We start from the raw sequence: 11,082 nt of genomic DNA on the forward strand, positions 1-11,082 counted from the left end.
CAAAAACGACTAACAATCTCATGGTTTCATTTCAATTTCGTCATGGAATCAATGCAAAAAGCTTAGCTAGACATGCAAATGCAGCACACAAGCCCTGCAAAACAGAATTCACAAAAATAGGGCATCAAACCCTAACTTACAAATTATTCAAACGCAAATTTCAAGACCAAAAGAGGAATCTAAAGCTTCAATAGTGCAAAAACATGAAAAACGGAAGGAGCACCTCCATTGATACCCACCAAAGCTTGAAAACATGAAAATGGAGGTTGGAGAAGAAGCAATGCGACTGGTCCATGCTAAAAGACCTAATTCTCGTGGTCAAATCAATTCTGCCACTAGTGTTCATTCTCCCACTCAGAAGTACAAAAATGCCACTATTGGACCTCAAATGTTGGCCCATTCACTTAGATGACGTGGAAATGATGTGACAATGATGTGGAAACTCTCTTCAACTGAATATTAATATCCAAGCTCCAAAATTTGTTTCATCTAAATACCTAAAAATAATTAAAAATGAAAATTAGGCCAAATAATGTGAAATTAACTCAAATTCGGAATAGTGGCCCAATAAAGCCCAATAGTGAAAACACACTAAAGATAAACAATTAAGCACTGGACAACTATCAAATGGGTACACAAAGGCTAGTGAAATGGAGGAAAATAATGACTCATCAAAATCGATCACACTTACCCTTTTGCACTCTTGGGCAAAATTAAAAAGTAAAGCAAAGCAAGGACATCACAAACATAACAAGAGAGACAAAAAGAGACACGAGATAAACAGACTCGAAACGGACAAATGGAAACACATCTAACACAGAAGGATTCAAAGCTGCAAGGTATCCATGAACATCATTCAAGCAATTCAAAACATGTCAAGTACTCAGTTCAACTCAAAAAGAGATTGAAAGCAACATAACCTCACAAAATATGCACTGTATTACTCAAATCTCTAGGCTATTGTTTACTCTCAAAGCACCCCTAAAAAATAAACTTCAAACAGACTTGGCAAGTCTCTAGAACCAACAACCAAACCAAAATACATGCAGGTCAAGATCAGAATGGCTTCTCAAGATTGTATTGAGGCTGAGGACAAGGTGTGGAACATATGGATAAGTAGTTAAGCAACAAAGGAAACAGAGGAGCAATGGGGAATAATTCACAATCAAGCATGAAAGTAATCCCAAACACCAACACTTCCAAATTTGGTTCTCACACAATACACAAATCCAAACTCTTTTTATTTCTTTTCTTTGTTTTCTTTTCTTTTCTCTTTGTTTTCTCTCTTTTTTTTTATACAAAGAAGATGCATAGAAACAACAATTTTGAAATTCCACCTAGGTATACAAATGAGCAATTCCAATAACCAATAACAAGTGTGCGCACAACCACACTTGTTGTGCGCGAACACACTTAATTGAGCACCCATTTCCAAAACAATTCCAAAGCTCCAAAATTTTCAAAGGTAGGAAGAGTCATGTTTCTTCAGGCTAAGGGCTTGTAATGAGCTATAAATCAATGAAAAAGGGTACGCAGGCTCAAAAAGGGGTTATCAAAGGAAATAGTTCAAGGTAAGCTTATCTGGCTATAGGCTCACAGAACAAAATTGTTTAAATCATATCTAAACATGCATGTGAATCAAAAAAGCATCAGAAAGAGTCAAGCTAAGGCCATTGTGCAAGCATTGAAGAGGCATATATCACACAACAAAGAACAAGGAGTGGCTCAAATCCTCACACAAGGTAAAATAATTCAAAAGCAACTTGACATGCAAGGAGAAAGCAAAGATATCAGTCCACAAAATAACCGACAACACATCCTCCAAAAGTGGACTGAGTGTCGCAAACAGAAAACAAAAACATAACACAAATTAACAAAAAGGAAACAACAATAGACGGACTCCCCTCACACTTAAAGTACACATTGTCTCAATCTGACTCAAGCACAATATCAAACAATCATACATCAGCAAATGGACCTGGACAAGTGCAATAAAAGAAAGGAAGGAGAAAGAAAACTTCAATCATGGTGAAACATAAATGGGGTCAAGCAGGGAAGTCTCCTCTACAACAGTATCCACCAAGGTAGGGTTGCTAAGGAATGGCTTCAGATGATGCCCATTCACTTTGAAGCTCTTATCGGTGGATTGGCTCTTGATCTCAACTGCACCATAAGGATAAACATTAGTCACCACAAAAGGACCAATCCACTTTGACCGCAACTTACCACCCATGAGTCCAAGTCTAGAGTTATACAATAACACTTGCTGGCCGACAGCAAACTCCTTTCTAACTATGGAGCTATCATGGAATCTCTTGGTCTTCTCTTTGTAGAACATAGAGTTCTGATATGCCTCCAAACGAGTCTCATCTAACTCGTTCAACTACAGCTTCCTTTCCTCCCCAGCTTGATCAAGTGAGAAGTTGCATGATTTGACAGTCCAGTAGGCTCTGTGCTTTATCTCCACTATAAGGTGGCATGGCTTACCAAAGACAACCCAATAAGGAGACATCCTTATAGATGCATTGTAAGCAGTCTTGTGAGCCCAAAGAGCGTCCTCTAGTCTGTTGCTCCAATCCTTTCGGTTGGGCTATACAATCTTCTCCAAGATTCTCTTGATTTCTCTGTTTGAGATCTCAACTTGCCCATTAGTTTGGGGGTGATATGGTGTAGAAGGTTTTTGCACAACCCCATACTTTTAAAGCGAAACCCCGTGGATCTATTGCAAAAATGGGTGCCCTGGTCACTAACGATGGCTCTTGGAACTCCAAACCTGTAAAATATGTGAGACCTAACAAAGTCAACAACAACTCGAGCATCATTAGTTATGGTGGCTTTGACTTCCACCCATTTTGAAACATAATCAACAGCAAGCAAGATGTAAGTGAAACCAAAAGAGACAGGAAAGGGCCCATGAAATCTATACCCCAAACATCGAAGACCTCACAAAATAACATGGGTTATTGAGGCATCTATTGTCTCCAAGAAATGGCTCATCCTGCTCGTTGGCACTACTCACACGTGCTAAAAATCCTTCACACATCATTGAAGATGGTGGGCCAATAAAATCTACAATCTAGCACCTTGTGAGTTGTCCTTTGTGTGCCAAGATGACCACTAGGTGCAAATGAATGACAACTTGAGGACGAAATCAATCTCATGGTCCGAAATGCATCTCCTGGTAACCTGATCACTGTACATCTTCCACAAGTAGGGGTCATCCCAAATGTAATACCTAACATCGCTCTTGAGTTTATCACATTGAGCTTTGGATGCTAGGGGAGAAAAAACAGAAGCAGCAAGATAATTCACAATATTAGCAAACTAAGGTGAGGGAAAAGAAGAAAGTGTGAACAAACTCTCATCGGGAAAATCATCCCAGATCGGTGAAGCATCATCAACAAACCTCTCAATCCTGCTCAGGAGGTCTGCAACCAAGTTTTGTGCTCCGCTCCTATCACGGATCTCCAAATCAAATTCTTGGAGCCAGAGCATCCATCTAATCAATTGAGGCTTGGATTTTGCCTTCTTCAACAAGTAATTAAGAGCTGCATGGTAAGTAATCAGTAGATTACCCTTAGCTACTTGTCAATCTTTTGAGCCAAAACCGCAAGAAGCTCCTTCTCTGTTGTGGTGTAGTTTGTTTGGGCAACATCCAATGTCCTGGAGGCGTAGTAGATTACCCTCGGCTACTTGTCAATCCTTTGAGCCAGAATAGCCCCTAATGCATAATTGGATGCATCGCACATCAGCTTGAACGGGGCTGTCCAATCCGGCGCCTAAATGATCGGAGTGGTGGTCAGGACCTTCTTGAGGCAATCAAAAGCCTCTTTGCATTCGTCACTCAAGATAAACTCAAAATCTTTTTGCAGCAAGTTGGATAGTGGAAGGGCCTTCTTACTGAAGTCCTGGATGAAGCGCCTGTAAAACCCTGCATGGCCAAGAAAAGAACGAACCTCTCGCACAGAAAAGGGGTAAGGCAATTATGAAATAGTTGAAATCTTAGCAAGGTCAACTTCAATGCCCTTACTCAAAATTATGTGCCCCAAAACTATGCTTATTCTACCATGAAATGGCATTTTTCAAAATTGAGAACAAGGTTAGATTGGATGCACCTATTCAAAACTTTGTCCAAACTGTCTAAGCATGCATCAAAGGAGGATTCATAAATCATCCATAAACACCTCTATGCAATTTTTAAGAAAATCACTGAAAATGCTAAGCATGCACCGCTAGAATGTGCCAAGGGCATTGCATAGGCCAAACGGCATCCTCCAATAGGCAAAAGTGCCAAAGGGGCAGGTGAATGTGGTTTTCTCTTGATCCTCAGGTGCAATATGAATTTGAAAGTAAGTAGAAAAACTATCAAGAAAGTAATAATGGGACTTACCTGCCAAGCACTCAAGCATCTAGTCAATAAAAGGCAGGGGGAAGTGGTCTTTCCTAGTTTCTTGATTTAGCCTTCTATAGTCGATGCAAACTCTCCAACTGTTTTGCATCCTAGTTGGAATAAACTCCTCTTTTTCATTCTTGACTACAATGAGGCCTGTCTTTTTGGGAACAACATGGGCTGGCCCACTAACTGTTTGAAGTACACACACACACACACACCAAAACACCAACACACAAACATAAACACACTGAAAATTTTACTTTGAACCAAACTATTGGTCCCCGGCAATGATGCCAAACTTGATAGAGGTCGTACCGTTCCAAATTAAAATAGATAAAATGCAGTATATGAAAGTTGAACCAAGTTGTCTCCCAACGACCAATGTTCTTGTTCGAAGCTTCAATTTCTAGATTCAAACACAACAATATAACATAAGGGGGGGTTGATAGATTCACACAAAATTTAATTCACAAAATTGCAGAGAAATTTAACAGTTATATGAAAACGCAATGATTCCTGGATTCAATTGAAAGTCCAGCAATCACAGATTACCAAATTAATTGTTCTATTCGAATTTGCTCTCATGAACCTTAAGCAATCAACTAAGCGAAAATTACCATGGATTCATTATGTCTTTAAGCATAAGTTTCAGGCAGTTAACACCCACAAAATTGAAGCAAGTTGTGACACAACCATAAATATTAAGCATGAATACGAGCCGTTAATGTGCACACACGAATTTGAGATTAAGCATGCATCAAAAACGTGTTTATCATCATAACGCAACCGGAAACAAATGCAATTCCGAATACAACCCAAAAACGACTAACAATCTTATGGTTTCATTTCAATTTCGTCAAGGAATCAATGAAAATAGCTTAGCTAGACATGAAAATGGAGCACACAAGCCCTACAAAACGAGATTCACAAGAACAGGGCATCAAACCCTAACTTACAAATTATTCAAACACAAATTTCAAAACCAAAAGACAAATCTAAAGCTTCAATGGAATGAAAAATGTTGTTGTGATATAAAAATCTGAAAACCCTATCAATGGGTGTTGTTCCAAGTCAATAAAATCCACAAAATGAGATGCCCAAGCTACCAAATGTATTCAAAACGTAAATCCCACATTGGGTGCTGTCAAATGTGCATAAAAACGGTAAAAACTAGTGCAAAAACGTGAAAAACGAAAGAAGCACCTCCATGGACATCCACCAAAGCTTGAAAACGTGAAAATGGAGGTTGGAGAAGAAGCAATGCGGCTGGTCCATGCTAAAAGACCTAATTCTCGTTGTCAAATCAACTTTGCCACTAGTATTTACAAAAATGTCATTATGCCACTAAGAATTAAAAAAATACCACTACTAGGCCTCAAATGTTGGCCCAGTCACTTAGATGGCGTGGAAAATGACGTGGCAATGATGTGACAACTCTCTTCAACTGAATATTAATGTCCAAGCTCCAAAATTTGCTTTACCCAAATACCTAAAAATAATTAAAAACGAAAATTCGGAATAATGGCCAAATAAAGCCCAACATATGAAAACACACTAAAGATAAACTATTAAGGTTTAATCATGCCTTTGGTCTCTATTTTCGTACGTGTGCAGTGACAGAGTGATGTGGTAGTGACAATGACAGGTGTCAATATTATGCCAGATGTCAAATGGGTACACAAAGGCTAGTGGAATGGAGGAAAATAATGACTCATCAAAATCGACCACACTTACCCTTTTTTGCACCCTACAACGCTCACCCAAAGGTGGTACCCTTAATTAAACATGCAAAGTTGATGTGGTTTTCGAAACATTCATTTTCCCAAAAATAATGAGACAAAAAATACTAAAAAGAAACAAAAATATTTTTTTAACTTTTTGGGCCCAACAATGATTGACCTTAGTTCTACGTATTCTCATTCAAAATGAGAAATCAGGGTTACGTAGTTCTTCAAAAGATATTTGGAAAATTATTTGGAAAATGATTTAATATTTTTGGAAGTGAACTTGACAAGGACTGACTTTGCTCCTACGCATCTCATAGTAGAGAATCAAGGATCACGTAGTTCTTAAAAAAATGACCAATTTTTTGTTTGAAAATGTTGATATTTTTATGTTTTGAAAATGTGGTATTTGTTTGGTGTTTTTGAATTACTTGAAAATATGGATCATACGATGTGAGCGGTCGAATAGACACTAAAAGAGAAAGAAAACTATTTTTGGTATTTTTGAAAATGAGTGTCACATGATGCGGATAACCGGACAGACCCAATAAAATGAAAGAGAACATTTTTTAGATTTTTCTATTTTTGTAATTTTTGATAATTTTCAAATATTTTGTTTTTTTTAAACGAAAAAAAGAAAGAAAAAAGAAATAGAAAAAAGAAAAGAAAAAGATGAAATTTAATTAAAAAGGATAAAAGTGGAAAACTAAAATATGAGGGTGCATAAGTAATGTGAGGTGCATGTAGTGAATCAGGTGTGTACAATAAAAGTGGGAGTGCAACAAGTAAAATATAGAATGAGCTAAAACAAGACCAAAAGAAAACATGGGGTACAGGATTAACAACTTTGGAGGTGCACAAAGTAAAACAAATGTTAAGTGGCATTTGGGGTTCAGAAATCATTCTAGTCAAGTGTTAATCTCCTTCATGAAGGTGCAGAGATTAAAAATGGGGGGGGGGTGCACGAAGAAAATAGACCCAACTTTTTCCTAACCATGTTAAAACCCTAATTAAGATTAAAGTTCATTCTAGGCAGCCTCTTCTTCCTCATCTCCGCACACCACAACTTCATATCTTCCCCCTTGACACACCTTGTCAACGCCACTGCATATCCCACGACCGGCGAGACACACCTCGTCAACGCCAGCCACCATCGGAGGCGTCGTCAATGAGAACCCAACTCCGCAAATCTCCCCCCTTCTCGTTTCTTCTCCCGCGCGCGAGAAAAATCCCACATAACACACATCATATCCATTCAAGCATTCAACAACTAGATGATTTTATGTTCATCAGAGCTTTCAAGTATTGGTGCTTACCTCTTACAAATCTCTACAATACATCCTGCAGCCCCTTCTCAAAGTTACTCCTCCAACCGGTTTAAGTGCTTCCATCCTTTCCTTCCTTCCCCCTCTAAAAATATGTTTTTGGACTACCTTTTGTAGTAACCTTCCCCTGTATTTGTTTTTTTTCAATTTTATTCCCTTCCATCTGTGTGGTTCATCATGAGTTCCTTAGACAGAGGCAAAGAAAAATCCAACTTAAAGTCCCTAATCCCCTATATTTCTTGAGCCGTGCGAGAAGTGGAAAGGGTGGTTGCTTCCTGCAATTTAGCCAACCTATCTCCTATCCATCATAGACACCAGCCTTCCATTTTTATTTTTGTACACTAATTAATAGTATATCAAGCTAACGTATATAGGCACCAAATGGGGAAAGGCCTAAGCGTACTGAAGTTCAATGGATCTCTACAATCTTCTTTCTCTTATTATTATTTTTTTTTTAATCTATTTTCTTTTTTTTCTTAAATAATAAAAAGTAAAAATAATTATGAAGAAAATTGTAAATAAAATAAAATAAAATAAAAATAAAAATAAAATAAAATAAAAGTAAAATAAGATGAAATGAAAAAACAAAATAAAAGTAAAATAAGATAAGGAGGAAAAATAAAAATAAAAAGTAAATAAAAAAATCATTATAATCCGGACAAAATTGGGTTTTGACAGTTATGTTGTATAGATTTAACACTATGCTAACTTGCTACAATGTAAAATTAATTACTTTTAGTAGATTAAGAACCAAAAGACATAAATGAAAATAAATCACAACAATAATCAAAATAACAAACAAATTTATTCAAACCTCATAATCGAATTAAAAAATTACAATGGAACTAACCCTTGAAGCTTAGCCCCTAATGGAATAAAAAAGAACAATAAAAATAGAAGAAGAAAGCAGAGAGAGAACGAAATTAGGTCCTCCAAAGGGTTCCTAAACTCCTAAGTGTCAAGCTTCTCCTTTCTGCTTTCCCTTGGTCTCTTCATATAGGATTTGATTGGTCTTGAATCTTATCTTTCTATTGCTAAAATCTTTTATCCTTTGGTATAATATACTTCAAACAATTAACAGATTGTATCAATTTCTAAAATATTTGGAAGATTTTCTCTATTGATAATTTGAAATATACTAAAGATAATTAATTAAAAATCTTTAATTAATTATTCAACAACTTAATATTTGTCCAATTTCTAATTTAGCCCTTCCAGTTTGACCATTTGACCAACTTTGACCAGAATTTGTCTGGGATTGACTGCTTTGACCAATTTTGAATATTTTGACCATGTTTTGACCATCTTTGACCGTCCGTTGAAAGGCTAACACGTGGCAGCATATGGTTGGCCAAATTTGAATGTGTGGATTGATGACATGTGGCAGCATGTGGTTAGCCAGATTTGACCATCTTTGATAGTCCATTTTGGCTTGATTTTGTAACTCTGAAGAATTCAATTCCACACCTTTAATGAACCAAATTTAACTTCAACTGCATGAACAAAAGTAAGAATATTCAAGAATATTTTATGCAACTAAAATCACTTTTTAAAACATTTTTATCGCACAAGTTAAATAAACTAAATTATCAGAATTGTCAATTAAGACATTCTTTTAAGCACAAAAATTCAATGAAATACCTATAATTAAACATTAAATGAGGATATAAATATGAACTCATCACAACTATTTTATCTTTACTGCTTCTTAGTAACAAATATCTTTGAATGAGATAAAGTACTATGTGTTTTCCTTCTCATCCTCCCATCTTAAAAGAAATATCAGAAGTAAGGACAACACTAACTATGGAAACCCAAAACATCACCCAAGAATAAGGTAAAGTAAATAATTCGAACAATTCCAACATATCATTATCATCATCAACATCATCAAATTTGACATGAACAATTGAAAATGATCAACGTGTTCTTGAATATTATTAAAGTGTTTTGTTATAAGAGTTTTCTCTTGGTACTTCAACTATGCAAAATTTTGTATAATTTGTTGCTCCCTCATTCAAAAGCATATAACGATTCAAGCTTATCCCACCAGGTTGTCACATGTGTCACTTGAATAACAAGATTGTATACATTATCATCCTAAAAATACCTAATAAAATCATATATACATTGGTGTTCAAAAATTCATTCTACATCAGACATGGAATTTGACTTTTGTGAACTAAAGATAAGAAGTTTCATATTCTTCACATATAACAAGTCCTTGATTAATTTGCTCCATTAAACAAATTCATTTTTGTATGTTCCTCTCCATCATTGAGGAAAGAAAAAAAAAAATTCCCTAACTAAAGAGCTCTAACGCCACTTGAAGAAAAGAATGTGTCAAAATAACAACTACATAATATAGCAATAAGTAATGAAGTAAAATTTTCTACAATTTTCACGAACTTACGAGGAGCACAACCAAAATATAGATTGGGAAGAAACAAGAAAAACAAAAATATAAAATACATACTTTTAACATGGAATATAAAATACATACTTTTAACATGGAAAATATGCAAAAGAGATTCCAAAGAGTAAATAAACGATTAATACAACTAACCAAAACATATCGAACAATAATACTCAAAAATAATAAAAAAAGACAAACAAAAAGCGCAAAACAAAGTTACTAATGTAAGCAACCATGATCCAACTGTTGAAAATGAAAAATCACCCCTTATGAATTTATTTTCTAAAAAACAGCCAGATTTCTTGAACAAATTTTGAATTATACTTCAAAAATTATCACTCTAGAAAATATGCAAAATTCATAATAGTTTTTCCTCTCTTTTCTTTGTTTGGTGCCATATTTTTTCGTACTTAATCTCTTTCACATATTCTGAGTCTTGTCCCTCTCTACTTAAAGCGGAGTTTTACACATAAATTAGAGTAACTAATTCTAATGTGATCGTAGAATAAACATTCTTTTACTGTTTAAGGATCTCGATAATTATTAGCTTTTGAATGATAAAAGAAAGAGGTTGACATCTGAGTATAAGTAGCAATGACTTTCTAACAAAGTTGGTCAGTTCAACAATAATTTGTAGCATGTGAAAGATGTGCATGACCTCCTCCGGAACCTGCCGTTCATTGTTACGTCAACATTTCGCACACCTTGAAGGAACCATATATGGCGGCGATTGAACATTAGTTAACGAGAATATATCATATGTTCCATTCTTACAATCACCAGCGGCTCAAACTTTTCATTGTGATAAATTTTCACACAGGGTGTGTTCATTAAGGAGATATAACTCAGGACCAAATCTTTCAATAAGTGGCTCCGCTATCAACACCACGTTAGATTTATCATAACAAATATTACTGCAGACAAGTTTATTTTGTACTATTATTACGATTAATCAAAACACATTCTTCACGTTCTTATATTTTTAATATTTTTCCATTTTTTTTTCACGATTTTCCTTTGATAAATGAGGATTCGTTTGGAAAGGCGCCTCATAAATGGTACACAATAATTCATTTATAAGTGTAAAATACCTTTATATACAATGGATAGAACCTTTGTATTCATACATTATGAATATGATCTATTTAGTTTTTGTGTTTGATTCTTGCCGTCAGAAACAACATTTAATAGTTTAATTTTGATGTTTTTATATTCTTAATTAAT

Source organism: Vigna unguiculata, chromosome 8, assembly GCF_004118075.2.
Source record: "Vigna unguiculata cultivar IT97K-499-35 chromosome 8, ASM411807v1, whole genome shotgun sequence".
NCBI lineage: Eukaryota > Viridiplantae > Streptophyta > Magnoliopsida > Fabales > Fabaceae > Vigna > Vigna unguiculata.